This window comes from Jaculus jaculus, chromosome 10 (assembly GCF_020740685.1).
Source record: "Jaculus jaculus isolate mJacJac1 chromosome 10, mJacJac1.mat.Y.cur, whole genome shotgun sequence".
NCBI lineage: Eukaryota > Metazoa > Chordata > Mammalia > Rodentia > Dipodidae > Jaculus > Jaculus jaculus.
Genome location: NC_059111.1, coordinates 93,831,970 through 93,853,041, shown reverse-complemented (window position 1 = coordinate 93,853,041; position 21,072 = coordinate 93,831,970). Strand labels below are relative to the sequence as shown.

Here is a 21,072-nt window from a genome sequence, read left to right as displayed (position 1 = left end):
GCGGCAGAGACATTTCTGGGGGCTTGCTCGGAGCTGGTGCTTATAACCCACGTCTCCTGCCTCGACCACGGAAATGCTCGCTCCTATCCTCCCTTCGTACTTTGCAGGCAGGCGCTTGTGCACGGGGCTGAGCTTGTCAGGCCCACGTTCCCAGTAACTTCTACTCAAGGCTCCCATGCTGGTCACGTTAGTGGGATGAATGAATGCTGACTAGTCCGTATTCATGTTAGTAATCCCATGGCCAGTTTACAGATCTTCCCCCCACCCCCGCGCTAGGACCATAAGCAAGCTATCCTGGGGCCATGACCCCCATACATCAAAGACTCCAACTTGTGAAAGCCCAAATTCATTTGAAAGAAGAGAATGTGGGCTGATGGTGTTGTCCAGGAGGTTCCCAGGTTGACAAAAACTCACCTAGGGAAGTATTCCCCAGGGCCGGCCTTTAAGATGCCCGGTGGCAGCATTGTCCACGTAGTACTGGCTTTGCGGGCTTCAGAGATGCAAGGGGGTGGGGGTCATGGAGGCTTGCGTTAAGGTTACAGGAAGCCACTGAGGTCACACAATGTCTATCAGGGTCAGACTCCCCATAAGGGGACAATTGCATGACGGCAGGAAGGCAAAGCCTGAATCGCAAGGAAGACCTCAGCTTGGAGATGCCAAGGCTGTGGGACACGTGCCAAGGAAAGCTGCAGGCGCAGAGTGGGCTGTGTGTTGCAGGTAGCAGAGATGAATAGACAGGGCTGCCCAAGACCGTTGGCATCCAGATGATTCCACCACCAGCCCCAGTAGTGGACGTGCGGGGTTTTACGTTTGCTCTACCGAGTGCCTCTCTCGCTTTGGTCTGGTATTTCCTGTTAGGGCTCCTACGCCTCCATTTCGAAATGGGAGCTTTTATTCTGTGCCATTTTATATTGGAAGTATGTAACTTCATTTATTTATTTTTCTTTCTTTTACAGGGGCTCCTCGTTAAGATAGTTGCCTTGAGTCTTAGGAAAGACTTTGAACTTTGGGCTTTTGAACAACGTTGGAAGATTTCCTTTTTTTTTTTCCATTTTTTTTTTAGGGACTGTTAAAGATGGGCATTTTAAAGCCGGGCGAGGTGGCGCACGCCTTTAATCCCAGCACTCGGGAGGCAGAGGTAGGAGGATCGCCATGAGTTCGAGGTCACCCTGAGACTCCATAGTGAATTCCAGGTCAGCCTAGGCTAGTGTGAGACCCTACCTCGAAAAACCAAACAAGAAAAAAAAAAAAAGATGGGCATTTTGTATTATGAGATGATTATAAGACTGTAAGGACCAGGCATGGAATGTTATTACATAAGGAGTTGCGTCTGGGTATCAAGTTGGCAAGAGGGGGGTAGCTGGTGCTGATCATCAACTCAAAGGGCTTTTATCACTTAGCACACACTGGTCTGGGCATGTCTGTGGTGGCATTTCCTGAGAGGTTTAACTGAGAAGGGAGACCTCCTGTGAACTGGGGGAGGAGGAGACAGCACCATCCCATTGGCTGAAGAAAGCCAGCTGAGCCTCAGACATCCATCTCTGCTTCCTGACTGTGGATGCCACCCGGCCAGCTGCCTCAAGCTCCTGTTGCTATAGTTACAGCTGTTTCCTTCTACCGCCACGCAATGCCCTCTCTGCCACGATGGACTATACTCTTATACTATGAGCTAAAATAAGCCTCTTCTTCCTGCCTCCCTCCAGTTGCTTTTTGTCACTTATTTTGTTACAGCAACAAGAAAAGTAGCTGAAACAATAGATTAACTGTTAGGAAACCAGGCTGGGATGCTATGATGTAAGAGGTCTTAGGACACAAAGATCTTTTGAGTGATGACTGATTTTTCTAACTCTGCCATGGTTCACTTCCCCTAGCTATGTGTATAGTAGTGTGTTGACGGCAGCTGGTTCCACCTCCTTCCCTTTCTCAGTTGTGCCCACACTGATCCTTAGAACTGAGGATTGTTCCTTCCATACATGCACTGCATAGTCTTTGAACCAGCTCCTTCCTATTCACTGTGCTTCCCGCCTGGCTGACTCCTTCTTATTGTCTAAGTCTCAGTTTAGATGTTAATCACACTATGGAAGTTTTCCCCTAACCTGAGGACCTTTCCTCCTCACTGCATTGTGCTGCCATTTTCTTCACAGAACTCAGCACAACTAGAAATTCTCTTGTTCATTCATTTCATCTGTTCATTCTCGCCTTTGGCCCCAATTCACTGAGCACAGGAGCAAAGACCTTGTTCATCATGAGTTCTACTTTATCTCCGGCACCTGACCAGGGCTTGGGAATGATGTCGCAGGAGCTCGGAACATATTTATGCAACCAGCGAATAGAAAAAAGAATGAGTGGATCTGAGGTTCCTGCTCATGAGAGTCCTTGGCTTCGTTCACCATTTCATTCAGTATTTATGAAACTGGGATACTAAAAGTACAGTAATCAGCACCCTATGCACAACATGAATTAAATAGTGCAGTCTCATCAACTTTCTATAATTTCAAATCCTAAACTTAGAAGAACCCATGTTAGCGGTGAGCCTGCCTTTTAAAATATTGCCACACAGACATTATTGATAAATAAAAATAGTTGTTGAATATGATGCTGTGATTAGAAGAGGCGCTCTCTGAATGACACCATCTCCCTATCACCCCTCGCTCCTACACAAATCCTCTTACAATAGCTTCATTAGTATGTCACTGATGCCACTGGACCTGTTTACTGTTTTGTCCCCCACTCATCTGAAACCCCCCAGGACAGTGACTACGGCTGAGACAGCTTTGGTTTGCAACATAGTGCTGTGGGCACACATCCCATGAATGCTTTTTTTTTTTTTTGAATGGATGATTCTGAACATGATATGAGTTATGCAAACTACCCTTTGGAATACTTTGCTGTACAATTACAGCGTAATTAAAAGAAAACACCTATACAGTGCCATGAAAACCTGTGATATCTGTTTCTGTCTTTGAAAGATGCCTTTGCCATCGCAATCGTCGCTGCTTCCTTCCCCACTCTTTCCCTCCTTCCGTCTTTTCCTCCCTTCTCACTCTGCCAAGATGCGTTCCATTTTGCTATAGTTTTAATTCCTAGATAATCACGAAGAATCAGGAGGGAAGTGATGACTGCCTGCAAGGGGTTGGTAATCACCGGGAAGGAAGGGATGAGCTTCTGCGGGCTTAATTTGCAGAAGATGATGAGGGAGTTCGTGGTGGCCGACGGCAATGTGGAGGATGCATGGTCAGGAATGGCAAAGGGACAATGAGACTGACAACTGCAAACTCCTGCAGGAGAAGCTGCCATGCATCCCTTCCCAGAGGGGTACACTTGGTGATGATGAAATTTCCCTCGGGGTGGGGGTGGGGGTGAGGCGAGGTTGCCCTTGTTCAGGTCACGAAGGACAAACGAGAGCAGGAAATTCAGGCAGTCACTCTTCGAGTTTGTTCAATGTTCACAGTTATGGTTAGGTGTGGGACAGAAACACATCCAGTTCCGGGGTTGACAGTTCCTAAGGTAAGTTGGTACAAACTGACGCGATACCTATTGCCTGAGGTCTCTTCCTGATGCTAAAGTCCCCAGCCCTGATTCTCAAGCCCTTATATTAGCTACAGAACACTTCTGAAAGGGCTGGGGGAGGTGCTTCCATGGGTAAGGGCACCTGCTGTGCCAGCTTTGGCATCTGAGTTAGCTCCCCGGTACCCACACAGAAAGCTGGGTGTGACCACGTATGCCTTACAGGTATGCCAAAGGGGGCGGGACAGGAGGGTCACTGGGGCTCTCTGGTCAGTCTGAATGAACAATGGCAGTTCCGCATCAGTGACAGACTGTCTCCAGGAAACAGTGCCGAAGAACAGTATAGGACATTCTACCTTCACTCGTGGCTTCTGCACAAGTGTCCACTAGCTGGGCATGCATCTGTACCCACATGTGCATGCACCATATATATACCAACACACAACATCCTGACAGTAAAGGCTTCTGAGGTGAAAGGAGGTAGGACTGGAGTGAAGGACAGGGTTCTCCCAGGGAAGGGAGAGGCTACCAGGTAGAAAGGAAGGCAGAAGCCACTTGGGCCCCTAGTGAATGAAGACTGGGTATGCTGGGGTGCATGAGTGGAAGATGGACCTAGGGGGCAAATGCTGAAAATAATAGCTCCATGCTGGTTAGCACATGACAGCTGGCAAAGTGGTCATCTCTAAGGAAGGGGTGGGGCAGTGGGGGAGGGGAAAGAGGCAGGGCTTCATTGGGCTGTGTCTACTCCCTTCATCTTACTCACTGATGCTATGCTTCTGACCTTATCCTTTAAAAAGTTATTTTAGGGCTGGAGAGATGGCTTAGCGGTTAAGCGCTTGCCTGTGAAGCCTAAGGACCGCGGTTTGAGGCTCGGTTCCCCAGGTCCCACGTTAGCCAGATGCACAAGGGGGCGCACGCGTCTGGAGTTCGTTTGCAGAGGCTGGAAGCCCTGGCGCGCCCATTCTCTCTCTTCCTCTATCTGTCTTTCTCTCTGTGTCTGTCGCTCTCAAATAAAAAACAACAACAACAACAAAAAAAAAATTGTAAAAAAAAAAAGTTATTTTAAAAGGGCTGGAGAAATGGCTTAGTGGCTAAGGCACTTTGCCTGCAAAAACCTAAGGATCCTGGTTTGATTCCCCAGGACCCATGTAAGCCAGATGCACCAGGGGGTGCGTGTGTTTGGAGTTCATTTGCAGTGGCTTGAGGCCCTGGTGTGCCCATTCTCTCCCTCTCTCTCTGCTTCTTCTACTCTCTCAACTAAATAAATAAAATATTCAAAAAATTTAAAAAAATATTTCTCTCTCTCTCTCTCTCTCTCTCTCTCTCTCTCTCTCTCTCTCTCTCTCTGTGTGTGTGTGTGTGTGTGTGTGTGTGTGGTGCATGGGCATGCCATGGTCTCTAGCTGTTGGGAATAAATACCAGACACAGGTGTCACTTTTTGCATCTGGTTTTACATGCATACTGGGGAATTGAACCTGGGTACTAGGGGAATTGAACCTGGGTGAGCAGACTTTGCAATTAAGCACCTTTAACCACGGAGCCATCTCCCCATCCCCTGATCTCATCTTTGACTTGACTCCCTAATGGTGATCTTGGGTAAGGTATTGACTCTCTCCCCTAGATGTGACCTCATACATGGTCTAGTTCAAGTCAGTAGACTTCTGCTGAGTCAACACCATGGCCCGTGGCACTGTGGCCTAGCTAGCTACAGTATCAGACTCTTAGAGATGTCACAGGCAATTGAGTCCAAATTCCAGTCTCCACTTTAGGATTACCTAGTTCCTGAAACATGTCAAGTGAAGGAGAATTCACTACCACCCCAGGAAATCTATTCACACAGAAAGCTCTGACTATGAGAAAAAGATTTCTCACAGAGAGCTGGGACAGCTCCATGTAAGATAAATTGCACTCATTGACCCACACTTCCATATCTTAACAGTTGCCTAGAACGGATACAGCAGCCTTGGCAGCCCCTCAACCATGTGAAGCTGCACGTGTTCCCTTGAGTTTGCTTTGCTAATATTGGACAACACTAATTCTTTTGGTTGCTTCAAATATATCAGGATTTTAGTTGCTTTTTTGAGTTTGGCCACTGTCCCCCAAATGGACTTAAATTTATCAGAGAGTAAAGGGCCTCGGATTGCATATAGTCATTCATGTATAGCATGTCTCCGAGTGGATCAGCAGTCATTGCTCCCTGAGGGACTCTACCCTCCGTTAATGTGCTTCACAATGCTATTGACCTTGGCAGCATGCCAGGGTGACTCATACAGAGCTTATCTAAGTAGGTTGTAGATTGTACTTTATTTTTTTTTAAAAATGTGGTTACCTCTCCTTGATACTCTACTTGCAAAGTTGTTCACTAGACTTATAAACAGGACCTTGATTGTATCTGCATCACAGTTTATTTTTCTGTGTTGGTGTTTGCATAGCTGCCTTCTATATTTCATTTCAGTTTTCTAAAGATTCCCATGTAAAACGACATTTGAACATGGATAGTATATTCTTTTATTTTTTTGCAATGTAAAATTTTATTAAGGGCTGGAGGGATGGCTCAGTCGTCAAGGTGTTTGCCTGCAAAGCCAAAGGACCCAGGTTCAATTCCCCAAGACACACATTGTTAGCCAGATGCACAAGGGGGCGCACACATCTGGAGTTTGTTTGCAGTGATTTGAGGCCCTGGTGCACCCGTTCTCTCTCTCCTTTTCTCCCCCTCCCTCTTTCTCTGTCAAATACATACATACATACATACATACATACATACATACATACATACATACATAAATAAATAAAACCAAAGGTGTGGGCCACCCGGCCCAGCTTTTTAAAAAAAATATTTTATTAAGCAAAGGGCTATTTTGCCATCATATCCAGATTCTCATTTATCAGAATAAATTCTTTTTTTTTTTTAATTTTTTTTTTATTCATTGTTTATTTATTTATTTGAGAGCGACAGACACAGAGAGAAAGACAGATAGAGGGAGAGAGAGAGAATGGGCGCGCCAGGGCTTCCAGCCTCTGCAAACGAACTCCAGACGCGTGCGCCCCCTTGTGCATCTGGCTAACGTGGGACCTGGGGAACCGAGCCTCGAACTGGGATCCTTAGGCTTCACAGGCAAGCACTTAACCGCTAAGCCATCTCTCCAGCCCCAGAATAAATTCTTTACAACACTGATCATCATTTCAATTTCTGAGTATGAACACAGATAATATATTTTTCATTGCTAATTTCGCATCATACTCCTGTAGGCTGAAAAACATAAAAGTCTTTATGTTTCTGATGCAACTTGATAATGTATTTAAAAGAAAGCAAAATTAACCTCTTAAAGTCTTGGAAAAAGATTCAGCATTTTGTTTGTTTGTTTGTGAGGAAGGGTCTCACTCTAGCCCAAGCTGACCTGGAATTCACTATGCAGTCTCAGGGTGGCTGTGAACTCAAGGTGATCCTCCCACCTCTGCCTCCCGAGTGCTGGGATTAAAGGCCTGCACCACCATGCCTGGCAGTATTGCGTCCATACCAATGGGCTGTTCACGACACGTAAGGAAAACATCCATCATGCACTGTGAAAAGGACATCCTAGGAACCGCTTGTGACCGCTGTTCCTGTCCCCCTGGGCTCCGGGTCCTTGCAGCCTTTTCCCTACTGGTAACTTCTATTCTGCCCTCTCCTCTGCTTCACTCCCTGACTCCCACAACCCCGTCATCCAATCTTTTCTCTTTCTAGAACACTCCATTGTTTTCAAATGGTGATATGTTTGGCCTCTCACTACTTACATTCCCCAGCATGAGGCCCCACCCACATCAGCACCCAATTGCCTCGTGAACACTGAAAATGCCCAATAGTGAGCTAAGGAGGGAGACAGATTATAATACTCAGGTTTAATATATATTATATATATATGTATATATATATATATATATATATATATATATATATATATATATATATATGTATTTAATTTCAATGCAATGTAAACACCTTTTAATAGCCACATCTCCTCTCTCTTGATCCAGGTCACTAGTGATTGTGTTGAATAGAATCAGTTCAAGAACAGAACTTTGAGACATGTCCCAAGAACACATTCCTTCACGTTATCTTTGATGCATTCATGCATATTTTTGAGGTTTACCAATGAGTATATTAGTTTACCAGCCCATATTACCTGCCCCATGTTCTTCCAGGATTTGTTTAATATCTCTTAAATGCCTTGATGGAACTAAATTATATTCTCTAACATTGTCATTCTCATAAAACCTTGTTGAGTTGTGGAAGGAGACGAACTAAGCAAAGTTTGTTTTTTACTACTACTATAGATTGAATGTTAGTGACTCCCTAAATTCATATGTCATAGGCCAAAGTCCTAACCTGATGGGCTGGAATTTAGAGATGGAACCTTTAGGAGGTGGTTTGGTTCAGCTGAGGTTTTGTGGATGAAGCTCCTACTTACGGTGGGATAATGTCCTTATAAAAAGATGTATGAAATCGCTTCCCTTTCCTCCCCCTTTCTTTTTTTATAATAATTTATTTTTATTTATTTGACAGAGAGAAAGAGGGAGAGAGAGAGAGAGAGAAAGAGAGAGTGAGAGGGAGAGAATGGGCATGCATGCGCCCCCTTGTGCATCTATCTGGCTTACATGGGTCCTGGGGATTTGAACCAGGTTCCTTGGGCTTTGCAGACAAATGCCTTAGCTGCTAAGCCATCCCTCCAGCCCCATCCCCCACTTTCAATGAACCAAGAAAAAGCCTCGTGAGAGGGAGCTTTTCACCAAGAACCCGTCAGATCTCAGCCTCCAGGAAATAAACATTTGTTAAGTAAGTCACCTGTGTGTGGTTTTTCATTATAGCAGACAAAAATAGTTAAGACAGTGACCTCAGGTGTATACCTAGTGCTGGACCACATCCCTTTCTTTTTTCTTGTACTTTCTTTTAAACTTAAAAAAAAAAAAAGTCCTATTTGTTTATTTAGACAGAGGCAGATAGGGAGAGAGAGAGAATGGGCACGTCAGGGCCTCTAGCCACTGCAAACAAACTCCAGGCACATGTGCCACCTTGTGCATCTGGCTTATGTAGGTACTGGGGAATCGAACCTGCATCCTTAGGCTTCACATGCAAGTGCTAAGCCATCTCTGCAGCCCACCTTATATTTTTTAAACATTTAAAAACTATTTTATTTATTTATTTGAGAGAGAGAGAGGAAGAGGCAGAAAGACAGAATGGGCACTCTGGGGCCTCCAGACACTGCAAACAACATCAGATGCATGAACCCTCTTGTGCATCTGGCTTACGTGGGTCCTGGGGACTCAAACTAGGGTACTTGGGCTTTGTAGGCAAACGCCTTAACCGCTAAGCCATTTCCCCAGCCCCCATCTTATATTTTTTATTGACAGTTTTCAGACATGTACGTAGTATATTTTGATCATAATCCTCTCCTATCATCTGTTTGTCCTCTTTCCTTCATCCCCTGTCTACTGAAGGCCTTCCTTCTGGCTAGTCACTCTTCCATGTCAATGTCTCTTTTGTCTCTCTCTTCCATCATCCATGATGAAATGTTGATGGGCCCTATATTGTGGAGCTCTTGTGGAGATAATGACAGTCCCTGTAAGGCCATAAATGCAGCGGCCACTTCATATATAGCATTTCAAAGTCCTCCTCTCTGTTCTCTGGCTCTTATATTCCTTTTTTTCTAATTTTTTTTCAATTTATTTGAGGGGGAGGGAGGTGCAGAGAACGGGAACGCCAGGGTCTTCAGCCCCTGCACATGAACTCCAGACACATGTGCCACCTTGTGCATCTGGCTTACATGGGTTCTGGGGAATCGAACATGGGTCCTTTGGCTTTGCAGTCAAACACCTGACTCACTAAGCCATCCCCTCCAGCCCTGGCTCTTATAATTCTTTACACCATCTTCTCCCACATTGTTCCCTGAATCTTGGAGGGCAGACTTTCTAATTCATCGATTCCCAACTCTTTACTGAGCCAGCAGTCAATTTATAGACTATATTTGCTTGTTTATATTTTTGCAAAACTGACATTATTTTACTCTTTTGCAAAACATCACCTTTCCCTACACAGTTCTGAGAAGATTGGATACCATGTTCAGCTTTCTCCCATTCGTATCTAAAATGTTTCATCATAGTTCAAACTCACACCGTCTCTGGGTATTCGTGGCTATGAGTTTACTGAGCCTGGTATACGAGAACGGTTCTTATCCCCTGACCTAAGGTGACTCGCTCTGGCAGGAGAAGATGTCCCTGAGCAGTCCCAAAATCCCCTCTGACCCACCTAGTGCCAAGCAGAAGTCTTCAGGCCAAGTTGACTACTGATGAGTCTTTGGGTGATGAGAACTGTGGATTTACTTTCTGAGGAATCTGCTCCCCTCATGCCTGGGCAGATGGGTTGCAGAGTGACCTCCATGGAGGCCCGTGAAAGAGGGGCAACGTAGAGCAGAGAAGAAAAGTGGAACAAAGGCAAACACGAAAAGGATGCAGATGGGGTGGAGGAGTGGTTGGCTGGGTTTGAGAAGTGAGAGAGCAGAGGGCTGGCGGTGTGAGGAAGATGCTTTTAGCAGCAGTACTTTTTTGTTCATTTTAGATGAGCTGTTTATAAAAATGGAGAATGTAGCACTTGCACACAAATGTCAAAAAAAAAAAAAAAGGATATACAACAACACAGCAAAAGTATGCATCATCCTATCTCCCATTCCAAGGTTACTGCTGTTAAAGTATTTTTTTGGGGGTGGATTCTTCCAGAATGTTCTATGCACAAGGCAGGCCTATATAGATAGATAAGCTCTTCTGTATACTTAAAAAAAATATGCAAATATGTGTACCAAGTCACTATTCTGCCCTGGGCTGTTGTTTTGCAGAGCAACGCTCACAGATTCACTTCATCTGTTTAACATCGGCCCGGTGTTCCGTTGTGTGGGAGTGTCTTAATTCTAATAGCAGTGCTTAGGGGGAACAAAAACAGAATTGGTGCCCACCCACCCTAGGGTGCTTATCTCAAATCACTGGAGGGAGTAGACAAGAAGCATCAACAGATGTATATTTTGAGTTGCCAGTGTAATCTGAGCCAGGTCGTTTCAATATCCAATGGGTACTCTGTCAACATGAGGTCTCACATTGGTGTCTAAAATGTTTCATCATATATTTTAAAATATTTTTATTTATTCATTTGAGAGAAAGAGAGGCAAGGGGAGGGAGAGAGAGTGAGAAAGAGGGGGGGAAGGAGAGAGATAATGGGCACTCTAGGGCCTCTAGCCATTGTATATGAACTCCAGATGCAATGTGTCACTTTGTGCATTTGGCTTTCTATGGGTACTGGTGAATCGAACCTGGGTCCTTTGGCTTTGCTGGCAAGTGCCTTAACTGCTAAGCTATCTCTCCTACCCTTTCTTCATATTTTACACACATACTACTCACATTGGGGTCCCGCTCAAGGTGGCCTCTAGAAGGCTCTCAGAGAGGGGCTGGAGCCAGATGGCTCTATCAAACGAATAGTCCCACATCACCCTCTGTTTTCTGATGCTCTGGAACTGATGATTGATTTCAAGCCCACTTGAAATGAGTGCTGGACTTCAACGTTCTGCGTCCAGGAGCTGTCCAACCCTTTGGTTGAGGTTTGCCATGTTCCCTTTACATGCTAAAAACTTAACCCTGGAGCTCTAAAGGAAATTTCTGGCAGGACTCATACAGGTATCTAATCTAGTCCTACTCCACAGGGGGACATCATGCATGAAACATGTTCCCCTTTTATTCTCTTAGTCTAAAGACAAATGGGCTCAGATAATAAGAGTGAGGTGCCAATGATGCCAGAAGAACGATTTTTTTAAAAAAATTATTTTTATTTATTTGAGAGGGAGGAAGAGAGAGAGCGAGAAGGCGGGGGGGGGGGAATGGGTGCACCAGGGCCTCCAGCCACTGCAAACAAACTCCAGACGCATGCTCTGCCTTGTGCATCTGGCTTATGTGGGTCCTAGGGCATCAAACCTTGGTCCTTTGGCTTTTGCAGGCAAGAGCCTTAACCGCTAAGCCATCTCTCCAGCCCAGGGTTGATACTTTCTTGTAACAAGACTCAGATCCGGGCCTCTGCTGCTCCAGCCAATGGTCTGAAGACGTTCCCATCTGTCTTCCGTATCGCCTCACCAGATTTCATCCTCTAACTTTTCATTTTTGCACTTGAAACGAGAAAACTACATGCTAGCTGGAGGAGAAGGAAGAGAGCTATGGGGTGGGGGTGTGTTGTGGTTGGAGGGGGCTGGGGGGAGGAAGACAGGGAGACCTAGACCACGGGATAGCGTGAGAACTGGCTTAGCACCCAGAGTACTGAGATCCAGCCTAAAGTCAGAAGCAAATGTCATTAGGAGGGCACCATGTGGCTGGTGATGCTGAGCTGTGTGTCCACCAAATGGCTCATGGGTAGTTAACACATGAGAAGATAGGTGGGTACCCTATGATCAGCCCAAACCCACTTACTAAGGGGGGGATTTATGACGTCATGGAGGAGGCTCTGAGGAGTGTGTCAGTTGATGGCTACATTCTTGGCTGAGCAGAGGGAGGGGTGATGTTAATATCTGCATCCTCATGTACATCCATGGGCTAGTGTAGTGGGGACAAGTTGGTTCTCCCCGAGAACATTCAGCTAATGAAATTGTGTTACAATTAGCAACCAAGGTTCTCCCTCATCCTGTCCCAAGGACAGTCACCTCTCTGCCCTATGTTCCTGTGCCATGTTCCAGCTCGTTGACGACAGAACCCTGGGGTCAGATGCTTACGTACAACTCTTAGGGAAACAACAACAACGACAGCAACAACAAAGAAAGGGTAAGTTTGTTTGATTGAACTGAGATTCTACGGCTCTGGTGTTGCTGTTGGAGATGGTAGCTTCCAAGGAAGAGGCAGACAGAAAGAAGGCTGCTGTAAGCAACGGACCCGCCTTTTCGTGTGAAACCCTGACCTGTTAGCCATCTCAGCCAAGGCTGGCCTTCCCTCCCGTTTCTTTTTTCTTTTTTCTTTTTTTTCTCTTTTTTTTCCCCCAGGCTGAGATTTGGGATAACGTCGATTCTTATGCTGTCCTGCAGGTGGCGCCCCAACGTAGGTTTTCAAGCAGCCGTAGGCCGCAGGTTTTCATCCGCTGCGCAGTAAAGGGGCAGCTCTTAGAGCTTGGTGGAAAATGTCCCTGTGGCAGAAAGAGGCTCTGGCAATTTGTTTGACGGACACATCTGGCTCTTAACAACAACAACAAATAGAGGCTCTGTTCCTAGGGTGAGAAAATGGTGCAAGCACAGTGGAGCAAAAGTTAGGGAATTCTCCTCTCTCCTCTTAAGTCTGGCTCTTTTATTCAGCTATGAGAGATGAGTCAATACATTTCTCCCCAAACCTGGCAAATGTACCACAGTCAAAAAGAAAAAAAAAAAATCTCACAAAAATAGACTCTTTAGAAAATAGGGCTCTATGAAGCAACATGCCATTTAGTTTCTCCCTCCTGTGGCCACGGGGGCCAGACGATGACCTACTGAGCTTCTCAAACAAACCAGGGATGGAGTGTGGGTGACTCATGGACTCATTTTGTCAGCAGAGAACAGCTAGACTGCCTCACGTGCGTCTCTTGTCACTCCTCACCAGCCTGCCGAGGGAGGAGGATGGTGGTGGAGCTGTGAGAGCAAGGGGCCTTGGACCAAATGCTGGAACACACTTTGAACACTTAGATGCATGGCACAGTCTCTTTTCAGTGTCCTGATTCATGCAGAAGGGTCGGGATGGCATTGTTTCATTTATAATGACGGCGACAACAGCAACATGTATGCTTTTTCTGAAAAGCAGGACTAGGTCCTTACATGTGCATCACACTTACCTTACAGTTCCAAATCTCATTAGCAGGCCGAGACTCTTGAAAGAGCCATTGCTTCGCTAAGGCATAAAGGTGGCAGGTGAGAGATGGAATCTCACCGGGAGCATGTGGCCTGCTCTAGGTGCTGCTGTTTGTCAATAGCAGAACGAGGACCCTGGCATAAGTCTCGCAATTTCAGTTTGGCTATCCTTCCATTCTTCAGACTCCAGGGTGCATCCAATGGGCCATCAGTTCTCATGTGTGGTCACTTTGACCCTTTCAGCTCATCCTGACAATAATATAAAGGCATAACTGCCCCTTTGGCCGGCCATCCCTCCGTGGTATTCAGTGGAAGACAGAGAAGGAAAAGGCAGTTTGAATGAAGGACCCATTAAGAACAGGAGAACAGACGGGGCCACACCTGCCTTTTGTGAGTCTAGCTTTCTGCTCACTTCTTCCTTGTCATTTGGCTCCATCATTACTCTTCAGGTCCCACATGGTGTTTTTTTTTTTTTTTCTGAATGAAAATAAATGACACCACATGCTAGGCAGGAAATAAAGAATAATAAACACATTTCATTTGGCACCTCTGAAACAAAAAATCTTTGATGTCCTGTCCGTCCATCAGGAAATGGGCCTAGAATGTGTGTGTGTGTGTGTGTGTGTGTGTGTGTGTGTGCACGCGCGCATGCGTACACACACATATGTGCACACATGCCACAAAGGGCAGAAAAGACAATTGGGTGGCATCAAAAACGTGTTGGGAACGCCTGGCCACGGAGGTGACAGCCCTGGCTTACACTCCCTTCCTCTCAGCAGATTTATGGCAGTCCTCAAGATGTCTCAGTGGCGAACAAATTTGAATGACTGAAGCATTATTTTGCATGGGACTTTCTGGGCTGTCTGTCACTTCTGGGATGGGCCTGTGATGGTACCATGTAACAAATTTAGAGGACAGTTTCCAGAAGCAGGTCTGGGGCAGGTGAGGTAAGACGTTCACAGTCTGTAGGTTGGGGGTCTCCTTTCGTTTTTTTCATGCAGGTGTTTCCTGGGCTACACTGTTCCCTGACTGGGCAGACAGGCTTCCTCAGTCCTGGAAACGGCATCAGGGAGTTATGATGTGTTTCTCTGGGCTTCTGAAACTAACTTGATATTGTGTGTTTTATCTCCAGTCTGGGATCCAGGGTTTCTGAGAAGACGGGAGCCAGATCGATGTATTAACGTAAGCTAATGAGATAACTCCTTACTGCCTTCTGGGTCATGCTACAACCAGAGCCTAACAGGGCTCCGCACTGTCTCCTAGAATACCCTTTAACCAAAGAATCAAATGTCTGGCTTCCTCCTGGCTCGGGCTTGATTTATTGCCCTCACTGATGAGAGCAGAGCTTCAGTCCTGTTCTGTGTGGCTAAGTCCAGCCTGATGACCCACATGTACCGCCTGCCTGGGGGCTTGTACAGCCTGTCCTCTCAAAGCTCCTTTCAAAGTCTCCCCAGTTTACAACGTTGATTTCTGTGAAAACATAACCCCTATAGGAAGGTGTAGGAACTGATGCTGCTGTCAATCATTTCCACCTAAATAAACAGGTTTGGAAATGTGTGGATAGGAGGGACAGTTTTGTGCAGGAAGTTGCTGGGTTTGAGGAAAAGTGGAGACGAAGCCAGGTTGGGGGGGTATGGGATGTGTAACTACCGTGGTCTCCAGGAAGGCCATCTTTGATGAGTGTTTTATCAGAGAACGTTCCTGGCGGACATTATAAAGCTGACAGTCTCACTTCCCTGGGTCTATGGTACGAGTGGAGATGCAGAGATGAGAAAATAAGGCGGGCATCTCGGGGCTTTTTCTTCACGAGTGGGGTACATTCCTTGCAGGGGGGGTAGGGTTCGTCCATGCCAAGATTTTTCTAGGTAAGGGTGTCCACTTCCTGTCTTTGCCTATTTCCTTTTTACCAGGTGGCTGTCTCCACTACAGCAACCTCGACATTTCTTTTCGGGGGGCGTCTGAAATTACCCCACCTCCCCCGGTGGTTGTTGGCATTGTCTGTCTGTGATTGCTCCGGGATCTAGAGTTGCAAGGTCAGCCTCTTCGTGGAGACTGTATGGATAAGTCAGGTTACCCAGCGAGCTCTGGGGGCATCCATTGCCCATTCATTTCCAACTCAGGGTTTCGGTCTTTGGGCCTCTAGGGGTGGGGAACCCTCTGGTGCCCTGCAGTGTTGTTAGAGCGTTGGGGTGTGATTCTGATTAGGAATAGGGTGCATACTCTGCTATCAGCTCGCAAACACCCGAAGTGGGGTGGGGGGTGTGTGCGTCCCTCTGAGTGTCGGCGCCTCCATCCCAAGTGCGCACCGGGGGTCACTGTGCACGCACCGGGTCTGTCCCACATCGCCAGGGCCCTGGGTGGCTTTGGGGCACGGCCCAAGGAGACCTAGGTGGTGCTGGCCAGCGTCCGTGCCTGGACAGAACAGGCCAGCGGGCCCTGGCAGCAGCGGAGAGCTGGTGGGGGAGGCGTCCCCTACCCCCCTCTGCCGGCCGCTCTCCGTCGTCGGTCTAGATGTCAGCCGCGAGCTCCGAGCCAGCGAGCGAGCCAGAGAGGGAGCGGCGGGCGGGCGGGCGGGCGACGAGCGGCGGGAGGGGAGGAGGCGAGGAGGGAGGAAGGGAAGCGGGGAGGGCGGGAGGGAGGAGAGGAGGACCCAGAGAGCGCCAGGCAGCTGGAGTTTTTGCAGCGCTTGGCCGGGCTTCAATGCACAGCAGCAGCGAGCCGCGGAGGCAGCAGGCAGCCCGGGAGCTCCGGCGGCGGCCGAGCCAGCGGCGCGGCCCCGTTCCCTGCCCCCTGCAAACTTTGCGAGAAGCCTGCCCGGAGGGCCCGGGCGGGGGCGCGCCGGGGAGGAGGCCCGGTGGTTCGGACCACGGCTGCCGCAGCGACTGCCACCGCCGTTGCCACCACCATCCCCGCCACCGCCACCACCACCGCAGCTCCGAGCCTCCCCGGGGAACCGCCGGCGGCTCCCGAGGCCCCCCAGCCCCGGCGCTTGGGCACTGCCCGGAGGGTCTCTGGACAGGGGCTGGAACAGCAGCAGCAGCAGCGGCGGCGGCGGCGGCGGCGGCAGCGGCGGCCAAGCATCCGGCCCTGGGCAGCTTGGAGACGGCCACCGCTCTGCCCCAGCCAAGCGCCTAGAGGCGCGGAGAGCGCACCCCGGCGGGGTCCCCGCGCACTCGCCGCGCCCGGGCAGCGGCCCGACCGGCCGAGGAACATGGGCGGCGCGGAGTGACGCCGCCGTGCCCGCTTGGCATCAAGGACATTCAGCCCGCGGGGGTGGGGACGAAGAGGAGAGGCAGCCCCCGCCGTCGCCACCCGCAGCATCCCCCCCCCCTCCACCCCACCCCGAGAGTCACCGTTCGCTGCTGTTTGGGCTTCAGGGGTGGAGGTGCTGGGTGGAGGAAAATTTTTTTTTAAAAAGGGGGTGCATGGCATCGAGCCCCATTGCCTGACCTTTTTGTTGGACCTTTTACGCCCACCTTGGACACCGCCAGAGGAGCTGTCAAGCCTCGGCAGGCTGTGATCTGGACCCCCTCCCCATCTCTCACATACCCCCTTCCTCTCCTATCTCCGTTTTTTTTTTTTTTTTTTTCCTCCGCTGCTCTCGGCTTGCCCTGCCTGCCCGGTGCCTGCCTTGGTGGAGTGTGTGAGTCCGGGGCCGGGGACTGGAGGAGGCAGCAGCCACACGGCGCGCACACGCGCACGTTCAGAGGAGGGCGAGAGGCAGAGGCACCTCCATCTGCAGTGTTAATGCGGCGCTCGGGCTGAACGCGGAGGGAAAACGCCGCCGCGCTCTCCCAGGTAAGAAGCATCCTCCTCCGGGGAGGCGGGAGGTTGGGGCTGGGTAGGGTGTGTGTGGGGGAATGGGGGCTGGCCGGGCAGAGCGCAATCGGAGGGGTCCTTCTCCGTCGTCTCCCCCACCCCTCCCCGGGGGAAGAGGGTGTCCACCTGGGAGTCCTCGGTTGCTCCGGAGCCAGCCCGCCGCCGCGCACGCATTGCACATGGGCACACACTGCGCTCACGCACCTGCCCACGTCCCACCTGGACCGCCGCGTTAAGGTGCAGCGCGGCCCGAGCAAGGGGTGGTGGTTGGGGGGGGCGGTGTTTCCCATGGTCTTTGCATCTCTCACGCTTCAGACCGCGCACTTCTCTCTTCCCCAGGACTTTCGGGGGTGTGGGGTCCGGGTGCTATATAAGGACAGGATTTCCACTCCCATCCCGGTAGACTGAGGTAGTGGATTTTTTTTTTTCTTCAGTTTCCAGTCTCTTTCATCTTTAACTGGGGCTTAAAAACAAAACAAAACAAAAAAACAAAACAAAACGGAAGAAGTCATGGGAGGTCTTAGGAGACCCGCCCGGTGGTACAATCGCCACCCGTCGGCCTTTGGGATAGCCTGGGATTTTCATGGGAGACAGATCTTCGGACAGAGATTTGGGGAGCGTGGTGGCCCGGTGGCGGGGAGGCAGAGACAGGCAGGCGACTGGAGCTGCGGTTGTGTAGGGCGGTGCATATGCAGCGAGCAGACACTGCCTTTCCCCAGTAAGAGGCAGCACACGCGCCTTTCCGAGGCGAGGCACTGCTTCCCCGGAAAGCGCCGGGGATTTCAGGCAGGAAGGGGCTTTGACATCGTGGCGTGGTGAACGTTCCTTGTCTAGGGAGGGTGCTGTAGTCCTTCGGTCGCCCGGTAGACAGCGAGGAGACACAAGGTTTAGAAACCAGGTCTGTCTGTTCATTCTCTCTGCCTTCCGGTCTTTTCCTGGGCGCATGGAGTGGCTTTCCCGGTGCCTCTGGCTGACACCTGTCACATGCCTTTTGGTGTGTGTGTGTGTGTGTGTGTGTGTGTGTGTGTGTGTGTGTGGTATCTGAACAAGATATAAAGGGGATCATAGAGACAGGGTGTAGTCTTCCAAGACTCTCAGGGAGGGAGCACTGTCAGGACCGCATGGGCATGCCCATCCTATTCTTGGGTCTGCCTGCTTCCCCAGAGCTCAGCTGCTCTGGAGAGCAGAACTGGCGCCCCAGACCTCAATGGCTCAAGGTTCCCCAAGCTACCCCTGTCCCTTCCTTCCTCCCTGGCTGCAGTTTCACAGGCTGTGCATTTCGAAAACTTTTCCTAGAAGAGGTGGGAGGTTGTCAGGGCTCCAAAGGGTCGTTTTCATAGTTCCCATGGGAGGGGGTGGCTAAGAGAGACTTCTTTGGGGGCTCCCTTGTGGGGAGGAGGATAAGAGATTCAAATAAATCATTATGGGGAGGGTCGAATACACATATTAGCAAGCTCCTGTGTCTCTATATTTGGTAGTGACATTTTGAGCAACCTAACAAAAATAACTGGGCTAAGCTTGTGCCCTCTCTGTAAGATCATGTGTGTAGACTGTCCTACAGACCTTCCAATGGGAGAAACATGTTGGGTGTCTTCCAGAACGTGAGGGAGACCAAAGAGCTGGATACGGGATTCCGTTTCTTTTGTAAATCCTGAAGATGGGTGCAAAACAGAGGGCTTTTGCTGCATCCCCCAGCTCTGCTATTTGCAAACTTTTTTTTTCTCCCCCACTTCTGCCAAGGTCTCTGGCTAGGCTGGGGAGAAAGGCAGACGCCCCAGAGGGAGACTGAATTCCTGCTGTGTGCAGTGTGAGCTGCCCTTTGATTGATTGAAAAGGGTAGCTGGAATCAAGCAAAGATCTCACAAGGGGGAGAACCCAGTGGGGAAGAAGCATTATTTTCTCTTTAAGAAGGGTGGGTGTGTGCACACAACACACACACACACACATAAAACACACATACGCGCGTATGTGTGTGTTGTGCGCGCTCACACACACACACCCAGATGCACACACACATTCATGGGGAGTCTAGCCAAACGCAGTCAACTGGTCCAACCATGTGTACGCTGGGGCTGTCCATCTCTGACTTTCAGGCTGTGGAAGAATTGTCACATTTTGGCTTGCACGCCCTTTGAGTGTGCGGATGGGGAGGTCCCACGTAAGCGTACGCCAGTAGCACATGGTTTGCAACAGAAATAGTGAGCTATAGCAACAGTAGGTGCCTCCCAGAGAAACGTTCTCACGGGACCGGCGAGGGGCGGGAGGCTGGCGTCTTCCTGACTGTCTTTACCTGTCCCTCCTCCTCTCTCGGTCCCTCTTTCTCCTCGTTCCTTTCTTACATATCGGAAGGCTCAGGATCTGTCATTTTCATACAAAGCCAATAGTCATTATATCAAAGCAAAATATCAGGGCTCAGAAAAAAATCTCTTCCATTTCTGTACTTACCAGTGGGTTCCAATTTGGATTCTAGGACAAGGTAGACGTTAATTAGCACCAATGTAAAGCTGGGCGAGCGCGGTCTCCGCCCCCCTCGGGATCTTTTGCCCAGCTCTGGAGCATGCCATAATATTCTCCCTCTGCCACTCCTCTTTCAAGTGGTCTCCTTTGCAAGCTTTGTGGTCTCCATTGGAAGATAGCCACATGCAGTAGAAAAGGGCCAGCCATGAAGGCTTCCTTCTGGCTAACCCTTACTGTGTCTGGACCTTGTCCGGTGAGAACACGCCTGGGTCACCTGTGAACTGGTGCTTCCCTATCTCCTTCCCCAGCTCCTCCTCTGGTTGGAGGGGAGCCCTGCAGATGTTTCCTGGGAGAATCGGAGGCAGCTAACTTCTTGTTTCCTTCTCCTTCCTGGCACCTCCATTCTCCTGCTTCAGCACTGCTCCCTGCACACAGGGAGGTGAGCACGGCAGAGTGGGCCTGCATTTGGCTTGCAGATCCCTTTCATCACGATGAGGGCTGCTGGGAATTGAGTGGGGGCTCTCCAGGGCGACCGCAGCATCCCTGCCCCTGGGGAGAGAGCGCAGGGGGAAGGGTTAGTAAGTGCTCCGAGTGCATGGGTACAGTTAGGCTTTGATGCAGAGAAACCCCAACAAGCGTCTCTCCTCCCAGCCAGCTAGGGGACATTTCTTAGCTGCTTCTGCCCATTCTCGGCAGAGGAGGCACTGCCCAGACAATGCACACTGGAGACCTGTTGGAGTGGCTCTGTGGCTGGCCACGGTGGGGTAGCAGCAGCTCTGTGAGCTGACCGCGATCTTGACTTGGATGCATCTGGCCCTCTCCTCTCCTTATTCATGATGTGAAACTGGTCTAGACCCTGGGCTACTGACCTGGGTTTATTGCTTTCCCTTGTCATCCGCTTTCCTCCCTCCTCCTCATCTGCTTTGAGCCCATATATCGGCCCATTCACCCTCAAATTTGCGGCACTCCAAGAAATCAATATAACATGAATTTAACGACAGCTGGATGATTAAGTGTTATTTATATTTAAGAGCGGCATTTAAAAAAAAAAGACGTCGTGCTAATAAATCAAAGGACTGTTTGGGAGATGAACATGAATAGAATAATTGCCCAGCAGGCTCCACTGAGCATTGCTTGGTCCACACAGAACCTTGCAGACACTGTCTCTTTAAAAGCTACAGTCCTGGCCACTCCCTCCCTGAAACACCCACCTGATCCCCTCTTACTGTCCTGACTTACTCTCTAGTCTCCCCCAAAGCCCAGGCAGCAGCATTCTACTTACTACAGGAAGGTGGAGCCAGCAGGGAGACAGAAGAGAGCTCTGCTGCCAAGTGCTAAGAGGCGGATCTTAAAAGGGAAGGCAGGCCCACCGGAGGAGGCCTTGCTGCAGAAGGAGGAGGCTGTTTCTCTAACTTGCTAT

The 21,072-nt window shown here is 49.3% G+C and overlaps 1 protein-coding gene across 1 annotated transcript in view; it reads left to right on the top strand.

Annotated features, from left to right (window-relative positions):
• The first annotated feature begins 16,970 nt into the window (after nt 1-16,970).
• Nucleotides 16,971-21,072, top strand: part of Plxna4 (plexin A4) — a 533,417-nt gene continuing 529,315 nt past the window's right edge. Inside the window, exon 1 of the mRNA XM_004661200.2 lies at nt 16,971-17,174. The gene's annotated coding sequence lies outside the window, so the exon portion shown is untranslated. The remainder of the gene's footprint in view (nt 17,175-21,072) is intronic.